The following is a 17,693-nucleotide window of genomic DNA, read 5'->3' as shown; positions in this document are numbered from 1 at the left end:
GAGTACTCTTTCATTATGTGTTCTTTTTCATTTTGGTCTGATTTACGTGCTACACTGGGTCTGTTCTGTGTCTGTGTCTTTTTTTTTTTTTTTTTCGGTAGGCGGGCCTCTCACTGTTTTGGCCTCCCCCGTTGCGGAGCACAGGCTCCGGACGTGCAGGCTCAGCGGCCACGGCTCACGGGCCCAGCCGCTCCGCGGCATGTAGCATTTTCCCGGACCCGGGCACGAACCCGCGTCCTCTGCATCGGCAGGCGGACTCTCAACCACTGCGCCACCAGGGAAGCCCCGTGTTTGTGTTTTAATTCCACCACTAGACACTAAGTTTATTGAGGGCAGGGATGATCAGTTCTTTGATTTCGTTTGTGTTAACCCTATTGTACATGACAGTGCTCTGTCACTGTAGGTACCCAGTGAATTATATAGCTGAGAAATGATTAGTTATTTCTGGTATTACAACAAGATCTTGTAAATAAACATGACAAACTTGTTGGTTGAAGTCCTGAACTTTCTAGGTCAATCTCGAAAAAGGAAGTTATGTGACTGCCATAGCAAAATTCATAGGCATATATATAAGTGGGTGGGCCTGTTGGAAATGGGATGAGTAATCCCACTTCAAAGAAGTAACATACAAAGGCTGTAGCTCTATGCTCTCCAACTGTAGGCCTCCAACCACGTACAGTGTCACCTGAGATGCTTATTAAAGATTCATATTTCTCAGCCCTGCTCAGATCCAGGTATCCATATTTTAACAATCACCCCAGATGATTCAGATGCATACTAAAGTCTAAGAACAACTCTAGCCTGTAACCTGAGGTGGTCACACACACACACAAACACGCACACAAACACACACGTTGTTACCTCCAGTACTTGTATGGGAAAATACAAAATAGCAAGTGAAATGACATGTCCATTCCTAGCAAGAAGAGGAAGCTAGTCCTCCATTATGCATCAGACAACTGGAAGCACACTGGCATTTTCTTTCTTTCTTTCGGTGATATATTCTTGGCAGTTTGTCGTGGCTCATTTGCAATTATGGTCTGTCTCTTTTGAAACCCCGAGACAGTTCGCCAGCATTTTATTTTTAACAACAATTTCTTGAATCTCTTAGGAACAGTATTTGTAGGACTGGCTCAGAAACAACAATCGGGGCCAGTAAGATGTCATAGTGCTGCGGTGACGTTTCCTTATCAGTTATGAGCTCTTTTGCCATTACACCATCGTGGAAATGCAAGGCATTAAGTGAAAACCCTGCATTCCTGTAATATTTCATAAGTGGGGATGGCTGGATGGGGTCTTAACATAGTGAGAGGCGAGATAAAGGGAAGAGAGGCGTTAGCTGGGGCTTGGAGAAGCAGGACGTCTTAGGCAAAGAACGTTAAGATCTCTCTCTATAGGAAGGGCAATGAAATCCGAAGATGAATATCTTGAAAGGGCAGCTGGAGGACGACCCGAGGGGAACTTTCATTCTGGGGTGGAGTCCTGAGAAGCGAGCGCAGGTGCGGGAGTGGGTCCGTTCTGCACCTCGCTGAAATCAGGCGCCCGGACCTCCCGAAAACACGCTCAATCACCCGGCCCCGGGTACTGGAGCTGGACCCTGCGGTGAGCCCGCGGGGAGCCGTTAGCCGGCTCAGCTCCCCCGGAGCACACCGAACACGCCCCCCCTCCCCCCTCGCCGCTAGCAGCCCGCTCGGGCCCTCCTTTTCGGCTGACGTCGGGGTGAGCGGAGGCGGGAGTGTGGGTGGGCCGAGCGCGCCTTCGCCGGCGATTCGGCCGGCTGTGCCACACCACCGCGCGCCCCCGCTCCGCCCGCCCCTCCGGGCGCGTCTTTTCCGGGCCCGCGCCACGCTGCGCCTCGCCCCGCCTCCTCCTCCGCCGGCCCTCCGTGTGTGTGCGCGCGCCGCTGCGGCTTTTTCTCTGGCCTCCGTGGCGCGCCCCTCCTTGCCCCAGCGCTAGCGGGCACGCGGCTCCTTTCCACCAGCCTCTCGAGTGTCGAGTGTCGAGTGTTGGCCGGCTGCGGAGACGCCGCAGGCAGCGCCTCCGGTGAGTAAGCCCAGCCGGCGAGGCTCCTGCCCCGGCAACCCGTGCCCTGTCGCTGTGCCGGGGCCCCCGCTCCGGCCAGTCTATCGTCCCACACCTGAGCCCGGAGGAGGTTGAGGGGACGTTTCCACTACCGGAATCCGCTCGCTTTCTTCTGGAGCTCGGGCGTTCTACCCTCCCGCCTCCTCCGGGGCCAGGAAGATTCCCGAGGTCCCGGTATCATCTCCTTTGCTGAGGTCTGGGGTCCTCGATACCCTGGCCTGCCTCTTCTTGGCGCTCACCGCCCTCCGAGAGCCAAAAGCATCTTCCCGATCGGGGTACTAGGCTTTGCCATGACCCTTTCTTTCCAAATGAGCACATCAGGGGCTCGCCAGACCTCCATACGACCTTTAGGGCGCTCCTGGACCTCAACTCCATTTTGTCCCCTTCGAGTCTCTCTATATCTGAGAGCTAGGGGATCTCTCTGGCCCTAGAGGCATCCGCCCTTCGAATTTGAGGGATGCCCTAGCTTCCGATATCCTCTTAGCTTCCGTATCTTTAGGTAGGTTAGAAAAACGGCTGGTTTCTAGCAGAACCATGCTCTTATTTTTTCCTGTTCTACCTGTCTACATCCTTGTCCTCCATGGGTGCTGTATATTTAGCATCAGCTTTATTCACTTCCTCTTCCTCTCATTCGATTGCCCTACAGAAAGAACTGTGGTCGATGTCAATAGCACAGAGAAGAATTGAGGAGAATATGATTCACTGCCTAACCCCCATTAAGAGGTTACATATTTTAAATAAGACGTCATTTCTTCTCTTCACTCCAGCCGTCTCCTCCTTCAAAGGCATTTTTTTTTCACCCTCTTGAAATGACTTTGCTCTAATCGTTCTTTTCACCTTAAAAAAAAAAAATCATCCCTCTAAGAAACGGCGAGATGGAGAATAAGGGCGAAATGGCATTTAAATGAACCCCTTTGAAAAAGTAAGCAGTCTACTTTATTGGTTAATGGTTTAATCAACGCCTCAGTTTCCTCATTTACAAAAATGAGGATGTTGAACGAAGGTTCCTTCTAGTGTTTTGATTCTAGGACCTCTAAACTCATGCTTAGTAACATGTTGCAGCATAACGGAGATTTAACCTGATGAAATCCTCATTTCCCGGTAGTTGCTTGTTGCTACATTACTTTTTATTTTATATTGCCTGTAACAAATAGTTTTACCTGCTCTTGATACATAAGGCTGTAAGCAGAGATCCAATGACCGTACTGTCAATGAGCATATCAATCAAGATTTTAATAGTGTGAGGCCTCTTCCTCGGATTGTAATATAGCTCGTCTTTACGAATGAAAAGAAGTGTGAGACTTATAAGACTCCTGTAATAATTAACACCCTCTCTGCCATTTAGGTGAAGGATGAAACATTAAACTGTTAGTCTGCTCGCACCACAGAATAAAGTACCTTATTGTTCTGATAGGAGAAGTAATTTGACACCTAAAAATCCACAGAAGGTTTAATGCAACAATTAACATCTTGAATAAATTCAATTTTCCCCCTAAAACCGCTATTTTAAAAATAAGAGATTCAGATTAAGATTTTTTGTTTGAGTGTTTTGGGTAGGGGTGGGATGGGTGGAGAAAGGAGAGGCTTGCCCAGTTCAGTGAGAAGAGAAATGAATTGGGACTCCAGAGAGGCTCAGGTGCCAGTTCCACTGCTAGCTGATTGTATAACCTTGAATAAGTCACTTTACCTCTCTTCATTTTTGCATCTGTCAAAGGGTCTTGATGTTGGCAGAATAATCCGTATAAGTCCCCCAATTTGAAAAATACATACACATATATATATCACAATTTGCATTAAGGCTGTGCCGTAAATCCTTAGTTAAACTAAGCTAAGGTAAATCCTTAGTTATTTAGAACGTTTTTCTGAAAGATCTGCTTGCACTGGTTCCAATCTATATATGCATAATTCTTAATTCATCCTTATCAAATGAATTACTATATGTGGAAGTCTATAAATTGGGAAGCATTTTACAAAAGTCAGGTATTGCTAACTTAGGCTTGCAAGTGAAGGGTGTGCATACCACACTTTATTATTTTTTTTAAACATTCAGGGCTTTTAAGAAATTTGTACGGGAATGTATACATACTGCCTTGTAACTGTAATTGGCTAGGCGCTTGAAAAGAATATGCAGGCATCTCAGTCATTCATTCATTTGTTTGTTCATTCAACTTATCTTGTTCCTCCATCTGTCACGTATTTTGTGCCAGGCCACTAGGATATGATGGTTAAGAAGACAATCCTTACCCTGCAAGGTTTAGTTTTATAGTCCAGGATGGAGGTGATGATGGTGGGAGTTTTGGAGAGACAGTTAGTATGTCAGTTTATTTTTATTAACAACAGTCAAATCAGGGACAGAAGCAAAATCCTGGGGAAGTTAAGGCTCCCCAGGGGAGGAGGAGATGATTGTATTAATTGTAGCCTGTAGACTCTCTTCTTGGCATTTCTTTTTTTTTTTTTTTTCTTTCCTTGATTTTCAGTTATTGAGACTTTAGCAAAAATGAAAGCTTTATTTTTTCCACTCCTGCTATTGGCTGGTCTTATATATTCTTTTTCTTCCTTTCTCTTTTAACTGTTTATTTTAAGATAGTTGTAGTTTCTCATACAATCATAAAAATAATCCCCTTTAATTTTCCCCAGTGGTAACATCTGGCATAACTGTAGCATAATGTCAAAAGGAAATTGAGACAGATACAGTCCATCCACCTGATTCAGAGATCTCCAGTTTTATATCCACTCACTTGCGTGTGTGTATTTAGTTCTATGCAGTGTTACCATATGTGTAAATTCGTGTGACTACGACCACAGTCAAGATACAGGATAATTCCATCACCCCAAAGGTCTCTAATGTTGCCCTTTTATAGCCACAGCCATCTCCCTCCCTCCCTGATCCCTGGCAACGACTGATCTGTTTTCCTTGCCTATAATTTTGTCATTTCAAGAATGGTATACAAATGAAATCATGCGATATGTAATCTTTTGAGATCGACTTTTTTTCACTCAGTGTAATTCCCTGGAGATTCGTGCAGGGAATGGGTCTTGTATCAATAGTTAGTTCTTTTTCATTCCTGAGTTGTATTCCATGCTGTGGATGTATTATAGTTTAATTGTTCACCCATCGAAGGACATCTATTTCCCGTATTTTGTAACCTATTATGAGTAAAGCTCCTATGAAAAATTGTGTACTGGTTTTTGTATGAACATAAATTTCCTTTTCTCTGGGATACTTGCCCAAGAGTGCAATCGCTGTTCGTATGGTAGTTGCATGTTTAGTTTTATAAGGAACTGCCGAACTGCTTTCCAGAGTGACTGTGCCATTTTACATACCCCCACCCGTGCCCCAGCAATGCATGAATTGTGCTCATCCTTGGTGGTGTCACTATTTTTTATTTTAGCCATTCTGATAGATATGTATATAGTGATATCTTGTCATAGTTTTAATTTGCATTTCCCTGGTGGCTAATGATGTTGAACATCTTTTCATGTGCTTATCTGCCATCTCTGTATTTTCATCAGTGAAATGTGTGGTCATGTCTTTTGTCCATTTTCTAGTTGGATTTTTTTTTTCACTGTTGAGTTCTGAGAGTTCTTTATATATTCTTAATACTAGTGCTTTGTTGGCTACATGGTTTGCAAATATCTTCTCCCATCCTGCAGCTTGCCATTTCGTCGTCTTCACAGGGAAGTTTCACAGAACAAAAATCTTTAATTTTGATGAGGTCCAGTTTATCAATTTTTCCTTTTATGGATCATGCCTTTTGTGTTAAGGGGTCTTATATACCTTTGTTATTTAATTTTACTCCTTGCTGTTCTGTATAACATCCAGTACTTCTGTAAGCAGTGTGAATATTTTTTTCTTTGAGCAATCCTGGAGCTCAGATGTATTCTTTGAACTAGTGGTCTTGATGGCTTACAGTGTGTGTACATACTCATACATGCTCTCACCATATTAAAATGGCTGCCATCCTTTTGTGCCTTAAAATATAATTTCTGCCTTACCAGGCAGTCAAATGAAACGTTAAAATTAATGTTTTAAAATTAAGTAGACACGTCATATGCCAAGGAGATTTTTGGTTTCACTTTCTAATTTTAAAATATTTTGGCAAAACTGTATAGTTTCCAATCAACATTTGTGGTAAGTAGTCCAAAGAAAAAAAATCGTGTTCTCATTTAAATGTACTTTGAAAGTCTGCTTCTGCATTTTAAGTAGTGAAGTTGCGAATATGATGATAGATTTAGTAGGCTTTTGCTACTCAGAATAGTGAATAGAAGACTGTTGAATTTGTCTGTCTAGACTGCATGTTTTTCTTTTATAGTAGCTACTTAATGTTCATTTTAATTATCTTTTAGAATAAGCATTAGTTTTAAGGTGACTTACAGTGTTTTGTTATATTTTGAAAAATATATGTGCTCATATTATGAGAACTTACAGGAAGAGCTTAGTGATCGATTTTTAGAGTATTCATTTCTGTAAGGTGGTACTGAAATTATTACTTGTCCCTTCAGTGTCACCATATTTGCTCAAATAAGTGTATACCCAGGGTAGTGGATTTGAAAAAGATCAATCATTGGTATAAGACAAGGGCTGGTAAAATACTGCCGGTGGCCAAATCCTGCCCAACACCTGTTTTTATGAATAAATTTCTGTTGGAATACAGGCACATCCATTCATTTATGAATTGTCTGGCTGCATTCAAACTACAGTGTCAGAGTTGAAACAGAGAACTTACGACCCTAAAAGCCAATTTACTCTCTGGTAAATTTTACACAAAAAGTTTGCCCTGAGATAAAGCAACCTTAAAAATTATTGAGTCTCTATGTTATAAAGGAAATTTGACAAATTTTACCTTGACTTTTAGTATCTTTTAGGTATATTTCCATGGGAAATTGTGGTTCAGAACAGTGTATTCATTTTCTTTAACTAAGTCTGAAGGCACTGCGGTCTAGGAGCAGCATTAAGGAATGGATAGAGAGTTGGGAAGGTTGATGTTGTTGTTGTTGTCGTCAAGTGTGGGGCATTTCAGTGTGAATGTCAATCTACAAGTATGGCAAATAGTGAGATTCAGAAGCAGGCCTGTCCAGTTGCGATGTCCTTTGGAGATCCCGCTGTGAGCCAGAGCGGTAATGACAGAGCCAGGTATGGCAGCACTGTTGCTCCTGCTCCCCAAACTTCTGTGAACTTTTTTTTTTTTTTTTTTTTGCGGTACGCGGGCCCTCTCACTGTTGTGGCCTCTCCCGTTGCAGAGCACAGGCTCCGGACGTACAGGCTCAGCGGCCGTGGCTCACGGGCCCAGCTGCTCCGCGGCATGTGGGATCTTCCCGGACCGGGGCACGAACCTGTGTCCCCTGCATCGGCAGGCGGACTCTCAACCACTGCGCCACCAGGGAAGCCCTGTGATCTTTAAATACGTAGTAGTTTGAGCCTATCAAGCTGACCTTAAGACTGGCTGGTTTATTATTTTGTTTGCACAGCTTCCTTTTGTACGTTAGAAGTTCACACTTTAGTTCTTTTAAACGTCCTACCTACAAGTAATGTTGAAAATGGAAATTGAGTTAGCACCGTGGGCTGTATATTTGGAAAGAAATGGATCTCAGCCTCACATCATACACAAAAATACATTAAGGATGTATTTTAAAATTTTCTGGAAAGCACAAGACACCATAACAAAGTTAAAAAGGCATATGACAGACTGGGGGGAAATAACTTCTACATATGCAGTGGAAGCTTTTATTGACTTCTACTTAACTGACTCACCATATTAAACGATACTCATTTCTTTCGTAAAAGACACTGTGCACTGAACACTTGCTATTAGTAGGTTGGTCTCAGGTAAGCCAGGCTTGTGGACCCACCAGTACAACAGATGCTTTTATTACTGAACCTATATATGCTCGTTGTTCTTGTTTTTGTAAATATGTAATTTATTTTCATATTTTATAATGTGATACAGTCTGAGTAGTGGGGAATTGAAGTTCTTACTGAAAATTTACATATGAAATGATATGATGTCTGGTATTTGCTTCAGATTATATGGGGGTTGAGGTACGGAGTGCATAGAGATGTGAAAGAAATAAAATTCAGCACGTATAGATAATTGTTGAAGCTGGGGGATAGGTTTGTTATAACAAAACAAATGGTATGCTTTGGAAAGAGTTGATGAAAGCAAGTTATTACTGTATAATTAGGTGTGGGTAAGACAATGATAAAGGATTTGTATAAAATAAATATAAAAATTTGAGGGGTTCTCTACTCATAGTTCCTTGCAAGTGTCTTTTAAGTTCTTTGAAGTTCTACATTATCTAAGAATTCAAATTAAATTTCTTTACAATCCATGGGCCTGGAGTTAAAGAAAGGTCTTGGCTTCTTGGCCCTTTATCAAAAGTTTGACGAACGAGTGTACATTTACCACTGATACAATGAAGATAAAATGAAATGTTTGTCATGTGCATATTTTCTTATGACTGTTCACCTTAGTTGACCTTTTCAATTAGCTAATCAAGTGTTCCAAATAACATTAGATAAAAAGGTTTCTACTGTGTAATATCTATGATATGTAAAGAGCTCCTGCAGATCAATAAGAAAAAGGCACCTGTTAGAAAAAGTGGCACAGGGTTATGAATTGGCCTTTCACATAAGAAGAGATTGAAATGATGATTAAAAAAGAAAAGATGCTCAAATTCATTCTAGTAATTAGGGAAATGAAAACTTTTTTTTTTTTTTTTTTACCAAATACATTGGCAAAAACTGTAATATACACTTTTTGAAAGAAATGGGCACTCTCATACACTGTTAATGAGAGTGCAAATTGTGTAGCTTTTTGATAGAGAGTACCAAAATACTCTCATTTTTTAAATATGCATATATTTTGACCCAGCAATTCTGTAGGAAGCTATTCTAAGGAAATATCTGCACATTTGTATAAAGATGCATACAAGATTTCAATGCAGTGAAACTGGTCATAACAGTGAAAACTTGGCAGCAACCTAAATGTCCATCAGAAGGGGAATGATTTAAATAATGGCATGCTGTTCTGTGGAATAACATGGGGCTATTAAAGGAAAGAAACCCTTCAGACCTATATAAACTGACACAAGAGTTCCAAAATATGTTGTTTAAGGTGGGGGTGCAGAGGAGGGAGTTATAGAACAGTCTGTGTACCATGATTCCACTTACCTAAAAGAATAAAAGCTTACCATGCGTATGGATAATACAAAAAAGTGTGATTGATACGCACCACAAATGGTTATCTCTAGGGCAAAAGGGAGTGGTGTTAGAGGAAGGCAGTATAGAGATACATTTTACCCTATACAATTCTACAATGCATTTTAATTTATGATTACTGTTTTGATAGTAATTATACAGATTCATCATATGCAACATTACACACTGGAGGATAATTACAATGCGATTCTGAAATGGAGTGAATGCCTTGCATTTAGAGAGCACTCAGGTAGTTTTTAAAAATAATTTTCTCCCTTTGTTAAAGTAGTATTTGTATTGTCTAAATTTTCTGCACTGAAAATATGAGTATAAAGAAGAATAAGAGCACCATAATCCCATACCCAGGGAGATCTGTTATCAACTTTTGGGTACACGTTTGTGTACACACATGTTTGGATGCTTGCATGCACACATGTGCACACATACATTCACGTGTGCAAACATACGTATATTCTTTCTACAAAAATAGGTTCTTACTGTGCATACCGATTTGTAATTTGCTTTCTTTAACTTGACTCTATACTGTGAGCATCTTTCACGTTTGGTAACTCTGAATAAGTGAAAAAGACATCTTAGTGGGAGGAAGAACAACCCTGTGCCATGTAAGTGTAGTGTTCCACTTAAAATAACTGGTTTCTAGGACAAACTATAATCTTAAAGTCATGGCCACCAAAAGTAAATAACCAAGGAATTAAAAAATCCTCAGTGTTAAACCAGTTCAGTTCTGTTTGGAATTTATGCACATGTTGTTTAAATTGTAGTTACTAGTAATGATGTATAAGTGCAATGTATTAAAATGTCATTAGGAATCTTTTGGGTGGGGTTTGGTTTTAATGAAGATTTTAAAACTGAGCTTGAACAGTTATTTTGGTTCAAAGAAAAACCAACCGGTCTAATTTTTGGTAAAAGTGTGGGCTTAGTTGTGTTCTTTCACAACTTACAAAAGTAAAGAAAATCTAGGTCTCTGTGGCAACATGAATCTTTGTGTATGGTAACTCAGTCTATAGTATATAAAATTGTACATTAGGAGCACTGTGTTTGATTTGGGCAAGTATGTACGTATTCTGCTCGCATGTCCTCTAGAAGCATTTATTAAGCACATCCGCTGTAGGCTCATTATAACCTTTTCTGGGTTTATGCTGTGGGACTTAGAGGTGAAAAGACCTCAGTTTATGATGAATTCAATAGAGTATTTAACAAAAGAAGATTCTACCTTGTAGACAATGGTGTTAATGTGATGGCCTAGCGTAGCTGCTCATATTTTTGTTATGGAGATTGAAATAGCATCGCTGCTGTCCAAGGCTGTGCATCTTGTGCATTTTGGCCTTTCTGGAATTGATTTCACAGCAAGAGGATTTTTCTTTCATAGGCGCTGTGAAGTTAGCAGATTTTATGTGGGAGTCAGAATAGAGGTTTCCCATTTCTCACTTGATTGATGACAGGGACATGTGAGATGAGGCTATTAACAGAGGTATTGAAAATATTTATGGTGGCTTCTAGTGGTTGTTAAGAAGTTAAGGCAGTGGAAGGCATGGTGAAATACCTGTTTTCTCTTAGGTATCATGTTTATTACCTTCAGTATGTGCCTAAAGCATTTTAATACTACAAAAAAAAGTAATCATAGGGTTTTGAAGGACCACTCCCCTGGGGGTACCCGAGTGGTGAGTCATCAGAGAAAGCCTGCAGAAATGGGCAGAGCTGCTCCCACTGAAATGGTGATCATTCGTTATTCTCAGAATATGTTAGTCATTTCTGCTTCTCAAATGAACTGAAAGCTGAACATTTCCCGCAGACAGGAAACAGGAACTTGGTTGAATGAGCTTAAAGTTCAGTTATGGCTTTGGAAACAGAAGAGAAGACAGAACTAGCACTAGTATCTCACGGGATGCATCCAAGTAAAAGATGCTGTGTTCCCCATGACCACTGAAGATACTAAGTTGAGACATAGCTTAAAAGAGTAATTGAAAAATCATCACTTGACTGGGGGGTAGAACTGGGCAGAGCTAGCCATAAACAACTGTCAGATGAATGTGTTTCAGACAAATAGAGCAGAAAAGAGAAAAGCAGGCTAGGATAATGGTATTCTTGTACTTGGAACCACAGAGACCTTCAGGATTTGGTGCAAGGTTAGTTTAGTATGGTTTAAAGCCTTTGGCGAAATATTTGGGATTCCGTTTGTGCCCAGGCACTTCCTTACAAGAGTAGGTTAGAATTTCTGTGAAGCAGGTGGTTTCCATACTCTGGAAACTAGAAAAGTCATGGTTCAGGCTCACTGTTTGGTGAATTATAGCAACCTGCAGATGGGAAGCTGTGTAGTGTTTATTTCCCCCAATAGAAAGAAATGTCAGTATTAGCATATTCATTCAAATATAGTTACACATTTTACATTTTCAAGCAGAATGACTGAACTCGTAAGGACATTATATAACACAGATTTTCCACCAGAAAATTTTGGATTCCTTTGCTTAGATTTTGTTTTTAGTGTCAAGTATAAAGGCCAGGGTTTTTATGTGGAAGCAGGTTTTTAATTTATGCACATATTTACATTAATTTTAATATTCTCTTGATCACCAAGAGATTGTTGAATATTAAACTGTTAGTAAGGGAGTAGCTTTCTTTAGGAAGTATCCCCCAAAGAATTTACTTCTTTATAAGTAATTTTAGAAAAGACAACTGCAAAATGGAAACTTCCCTGGTGAATCTCCCACCTTTTTTTTTTTTTTTTTTTTTTTTCAGGCTCCGGACACGCAGGCTCAGTGGCCATGGCTCACGGGCCCCAGCCGCTCCGCAGCATGTGGGTCTTCCCGGACTGGGTCACGAACCCGTGTCCCTTGCATCGGCAGGCGGACTCCCAACCACTGCGCCACCAGGGAAGCCCTAATCCATGTTTTGAAATGGAGTTCCCCAACCTCACTTTTACACCTTTCTTTTAGGACTGAGTAGAATTGAATGAGGGGTGATCCTCAACCCCGGAAGTACGAAGTGTTCATTGGGGTTAAAAAGATACTTGTACTTGCCCTGCCGGCTGACTTGAATCCTAGCTCAGTAGGGTCATTCTGGAGTCACTGTAAGCATAAGGGCTCTGCAAAGGTAGAAGAATATTCTACCTGGCTCTTGGAGGAAGAATATTCCAGTGCTCAGATAGCTTCCCAATCTCTGTCTTGTCTCAGTGGTACCCTGCATTTGAGCCGTTGTAATTTGGTTATATGAAATGTTTGTGTGGAGTGATTGGCCTATGATTGCAGTGATATAGTACATGTGGTGCAATGGGAGAGTCATTCCTAACTTAACTTTCAGACAGCTGATCTTTTTCTCAAAAAGCCCCTAACCCTAAAGATTGTAGGGTTTTTTTTTTAACCTCTTAGGGAGAAAGTGCTTCCTTACAATCTAGCTTCTAATTGTCCTCAACTGAGGAAGACTGTTGACCACCTCCCTCCCTGCCTTTGACTGAAGGGTCATGTTGCTTAGGGCACTGCCCACAGGAAAGAGGAGGTCAGTGCTGTACTAGCGCATGACCAAAGTAAGTGAGAGTTGGCCATGAACATATGGTCTCTAGCCAGAGCGTACCTTGAGTTTTGAAAACTAGGAATCTCAACTCCAGTTAGTTCTTTAGAGACATATGTTAAAAACAAGCTGTAGCCTATTGGGTCCCTAGACTAAGAGTGTGTTGAGAAGCCTTGCAGTGTTTAATCTGATATCACAGTCTCTGGTGGAAATCTGCAAAAGTGAGTCAAAACTCTGTGTTTTTCCAAAGACAGGATTGTTGTTATGAAACACATATATGTTACTTTAATGACTTTGATGAGATGGAAGCAACTCATTTTGAAGCAGCTAATTTTGGCTGAAAGAATTGCTTTTCAACCTAGAGTTGATTTCTTTAATTTTGCATCATTCCTAGCTAATGTGACACTAAGGTCATTTTATTTGTCTGGTCTCTTCTAGATGTCATAACATTTTGTCATGAGATCATGAGAAAATGTTTCTTCTGCTTTGAGAGGAGTGATTAGGAGTCCGTTTAGGATGGAAAATCAATTCTTAGATTTGTTGCCTCTGCTGCTGACCTCTGCCTCCTGTGTGAAAGAAAATCAATGATGTTTCAAAGTCATACAGTTACATATTTGGGTTGCATAAAATTGTTCTGTGGAATGAGCTAAACTTTTAGAATTCGAGTTTGGTACTTGGCCAGATCTGGGGACATGTCCTGCGATTGCTAGACCTTTTTGTGAAAAAAAAAATTTTTTTTCTTGCTTTTACCGGCAGTAGCCCATTGCTGTTGAAAGATCAGGATGTTGCCTGGACTTGGCACCAGGCACCGGACCTCAATGCCTTTCTCTTCTACTTTCAGACATAGCAGCCCTGGAAACCATAAGATTGAGGTGCTGGAAGCCTTCTGATAATCCCTTTTCTTATTCTTTAAAAATCTGGCCTGTTGCTGTCACCCAACCATCAGGCCTCAAGATGTATGCTTAACAGAGAACGTTTGTTTTCAGAACCTCCTCTGTGTTGACCTTAGTTTTGCTTTTGAAGAAGAGTAAAGCAGCAGGTTGCCCCATATAGTACATGAGAAAGAGAAATGCCTTTACCTTTTACTGCTGCTCACATTGCTTGCAGATGCTTCCAGGATTGAATTATAACCTAATTTAAAGATGATGTATTTTCGCTTAACTATACACAGAAATAACTGCAAAGGGATGTCTTAAAGGCAAATTACACATTGTAGGTACAGCAGAAGTTAAATGCTTTAGGGATAAATGGGTGATATCTGCTGGTCGGAAATATCAACACTGTTGAAGTTATAGCAAGTTTCTTGGCTGACGTTTTTATGGGGACACATAACTCCCCTTCCTTAAACAGTGTTTCATTGAGATGGGAAAAAGACTTCTGCTCTGCTTGGGAGTTTTTAGTACACTGGTGCTTCTCTTTAAATCTGTTTTTGAAATTCTTGTTTTGGATCTCATCTTCTGCAAAAGTGCTTTATATTGACACATTGTCAATACTCTACAAGTAAGGAAACCTACAAGTAAGGAAACCTACAAGTAAGGAAACCTACAAGTAAGGAAACCTACAAGTAAGGAAACTTCCGTTGGGTGTGTTCTGCAGTGGAACTAACCTATTCCAAATTTTACACTTGCTGGAGGAGTATTATAACCAGAAGGTTATAACCTGTTTGTAACAGGTGGATAGTAGTCTGCAGATGAAATTGATCCAGACCTTTTAGTTTTCTGTTTGTGTTTTTAGCTCTGCATTGTCCTTTCCTTTATTCCTTTTCAGAACCTCACTTTCAGGCTTTGCATAATTTTCCTTGCCCCAATATTTAAAGGAAATTTTAAAAAATCCATTTTGAGCAAGCCAGCTGGTACCTAAGCATTAACAGGTATAACTGGATAATCCCAGAGGGTAGCTATTATTACTAACTTTTTTAAAAAGTCTGGTTGGGCTATTATTATAGGGTTGAGGGTTGGCTCATGGATATCCCTCCTTTCCTATTCTACGTATATGTCTGCTCTCTATGTTAGTCTCATGTCCTCTTAAAATATTGTCTATTGAACAGTAAGCTCCAGAAGGAGTGGGCTTGGTAAATGCTCATTGAATTTTTCTTGAACAAATGCATGTGCATGTACCTGTAGCTGCCCAGGATTTGGGAAACTAAATTTTTAAAAATATTACAGATTAAAAGGGTGGTTACTGGCTGTACTTATTTTAAATTTTTTTCCCTCAAATGTCCTTATGGTGGTTAGTCTTCAGCAGTGATGATTACAAAACCAAAGAAAATAGAGACTCAGCCGTTTGTTTCCTGCTTCAGTGAGCCTATGCCCAATAGGATAACATCACTTTCATATTATGAAAGTCACTGCATATGTCATTAAGTCTTCACAACTTTCAGTTGTCATGCTAGAAGGCATAGCTTCTTCCAGGACTTCTTTCTACCAAAGAAAGAAAATGTAGGAATCCCTTAACCAAATGGATTTTTTCTTCTGGATTTAAAAAATGGGATCTTAATACATGGCTTATTTTTTTAAATAAATGTTGCATTTAGGAATAATTTTAGATTTACAATGAATTTGTAAAGATAGTTCAGAGGTCCTGGATATTTTTCCCCAGCTCCCCCTAATGTTAACATTTTACATAACAGACACTGGTGCAGTACTCTAAACTATAGAATTTATTTGGATTTCCCTAGTTTTACTACCAAAGTCTTTAATTTTTTTCCTGTTCCAGGATCCAAAATTGTTATACTTGTTTATTTTAGAAAACATGTATGGATAAAAAAACAAAACAAAGTACGGGTAGTCCCCCTACGCAGAGATAACTATTGAGATTTTTTAGTATATATCCATCCATATCCCCGAAATCTTTTTGGATTCCCCTAAAAAACAAAATGTGTTTTATATACTGTTTTGTAATTTGCTTTTTTACACTTAATATAGCATTTAATTTTTTTGGTGAACATCTTCCCATGTCTTCTATTTTTAATATAGTTTAATCTATTCCCTATCCTTATTTATTTGTTTATTTATTTGGCCAAGCCAGTGGCTTGAGGGATCTTAGTTCCCTGAGCAGGGATTGAACCCAGGTCCCCAGCAGTGAAAGCACCAAGTCGTACCCACTGGACTGCCGGGACTGCCGGGAATTCCCTGTCCTTAGTTATTTTGTTTCCATTTCTTTGTTCAGTTAATTCTTCATGATTTAAGGCCAAACTATGTGGGTGTTCTCAACGTTTTCCCCCCAACAAACCTGAGAAATAGGACACTCTTATCAGGAACAATGGCTCATTAACCCAGTGATTCTAAATATGTGTGTATTAGGTTGAACCATTTGAAATTGCTATATTTTTGTATGTAACAGCTTTTCGACTATTGGCAATTTTATATGGTTCAACCTAATAGTTTAAAAAAGCTTTCTAGGTCATTCTAGGTCATTCTGATCCCTTTCCTCCGTTCTCACTCCACTGAGAACCCCTGGCCTCTGTCTACTGAGAATCTCTGCATTTAGAATGGTGAGCTAACTCTGAAACATTTCACCAGGCAAAAATGTTGACAAATCACCTTCCAGGTGTCTCTGATAAACACAACATCCGTAAGACTTATGTCTATGTTGGTGACATATGCAGAGAACTTGAACTCCTGTGAATTGCATCTGTCCATCAGCATGTTGAAAATAGACTTCTGAGCATCCAGCCTAAGCTCTGGAAAATACAGGCTGACTGTTGGCTCTGAGTCCTGGTTCTGTATCTGTATTGGCTAGCCAGGGGCACTGGCACCACCCAGTGGTACCTTGTAGACGAGCAGTTGATGTTGCTCTTACCTCTACTTTCACTTTTTTCTTTCCTCTTCTCCCATGTTTATGGTCTCACCTGCCTTTTCTTTTCTCCATCTGTGCCAATTGCAGTAACGGGTTTCATTTAGCCCAGATGATGAGAATCAGAGCGCTACACTAGCCATATAATTTTGCTGTGATATCCTTATTTAAGTAAAGGCTTTGGAATATGAGACATGAAATCATATGTGTAAACATACTGAGCAGACTGTTATTCGCTCTGCTTATGAAGTCATGATTCCTACCGAGAATGGGAGTAAAATTTGTACTCTGCCAGAATGCGGCCCGTCTTGTGTTTAATTTCAAGCTTGTCAGTGTATGAGAGGAAGCACGCCTATGTATCTCAGATGTGAGGAGGCATACATACATACAGTGAAAGATTTAACTGGGAAATCATTCTTTGGTTTCCTTCCTCTTTAGTATGACTTGTTATTTCAGTCAAGAACTATTTAGTAAGCACCTACTGTGTACCTGTACTGTGCTAGGTTCTGGGGATTGTAGCAGCAATGGGGACAGAGATGACTTCTGTCTTTAAAGAGCTTACAGCCCAGCCGGGGAACAGAAACTTGAACGCGTTTAGGTGCTGTGCTGGGAGAGGAAACAGCAGAGGCCCCTGACGTAAAGCGGGGAGGTCAAGGAAGGCTTTTTAGAAGCGTCATTCAAACTGAGACCTAAAGGAAGCCAGGAAAAGGGAGAAGAGAATGTTCTTGGCAGAGAGAAAAGGATGTGCTAGACGCAGAGGTGAGAGATTAAGCTTCGTGCTTTTGAGAACCTAAAAGAAGTTTGTGATGGCTCGGGCTGTGAGATCAACTCATTTATAAGTTTCACACCAGTCCCGGGAGGTAGGAGTAGTATTCCCTCCATGTTAGAGTTGTAGCAGATGAGGCACAGAGGGCACAGAACTTGCCCGAGGTCACCCCACTCTAGTAAGTTGTAGCGCCAGGAACTGGACCCAGGCCGCCTGGCTCCAGCATGTTGGCTCAAAACTACCTCAGCAGGATGCTGCATTATAGATACTGGAGCTTCATTGTCCTCCCCCCGCTTCCCCGGCTCCCCCCCCCCCCCCCCCCCCCTC

At 40.7% G+C, this 17,693-nt stretch overlaps 1 protein-coding gene across 1 annotated transcript in view; it reads left to right on the top strand.

Moving 5' to 3' along the window:
• Positions 1-1,889: 1,889 nt before the first annotated feature.
• ACSL4 (acyl-CoA synthetase long chain family member 4) overlaps positions 1,890-17,693 on the top strand; it is a 75,868-nt gene continuing 60,064 nt past the window's right edge. Inside the window, exon 1 of the mRNA XM_007463673.1 lies at positions 1,890-2,043. The gene's annotated coding sequence lies outside the window, so the exon portion shown is untranslated. The remainder of the gene's footprint in view (positions 2,044-17,693) is intronic.

The sequence above is a fragment of the Lipotes vexillifer genome, unplaced genomic scaffold (assembly GCF_000442215.2).
Source record: "Lipotes vexillifer unplaced genomic scaffold, Lipotes_vexillifer_v1.1 scaffold1267, whole genome shotgun sequence".
Lineage (NCBI taxonomy): Eukaryota > Metazoa > Chordata > Mammalia > Artiodactyla > Lipotidae > Lipotes > Lipotes vexillifer.
This window is presented reverse-complemented; position numbering and strand designations above follow the sequence as displayed.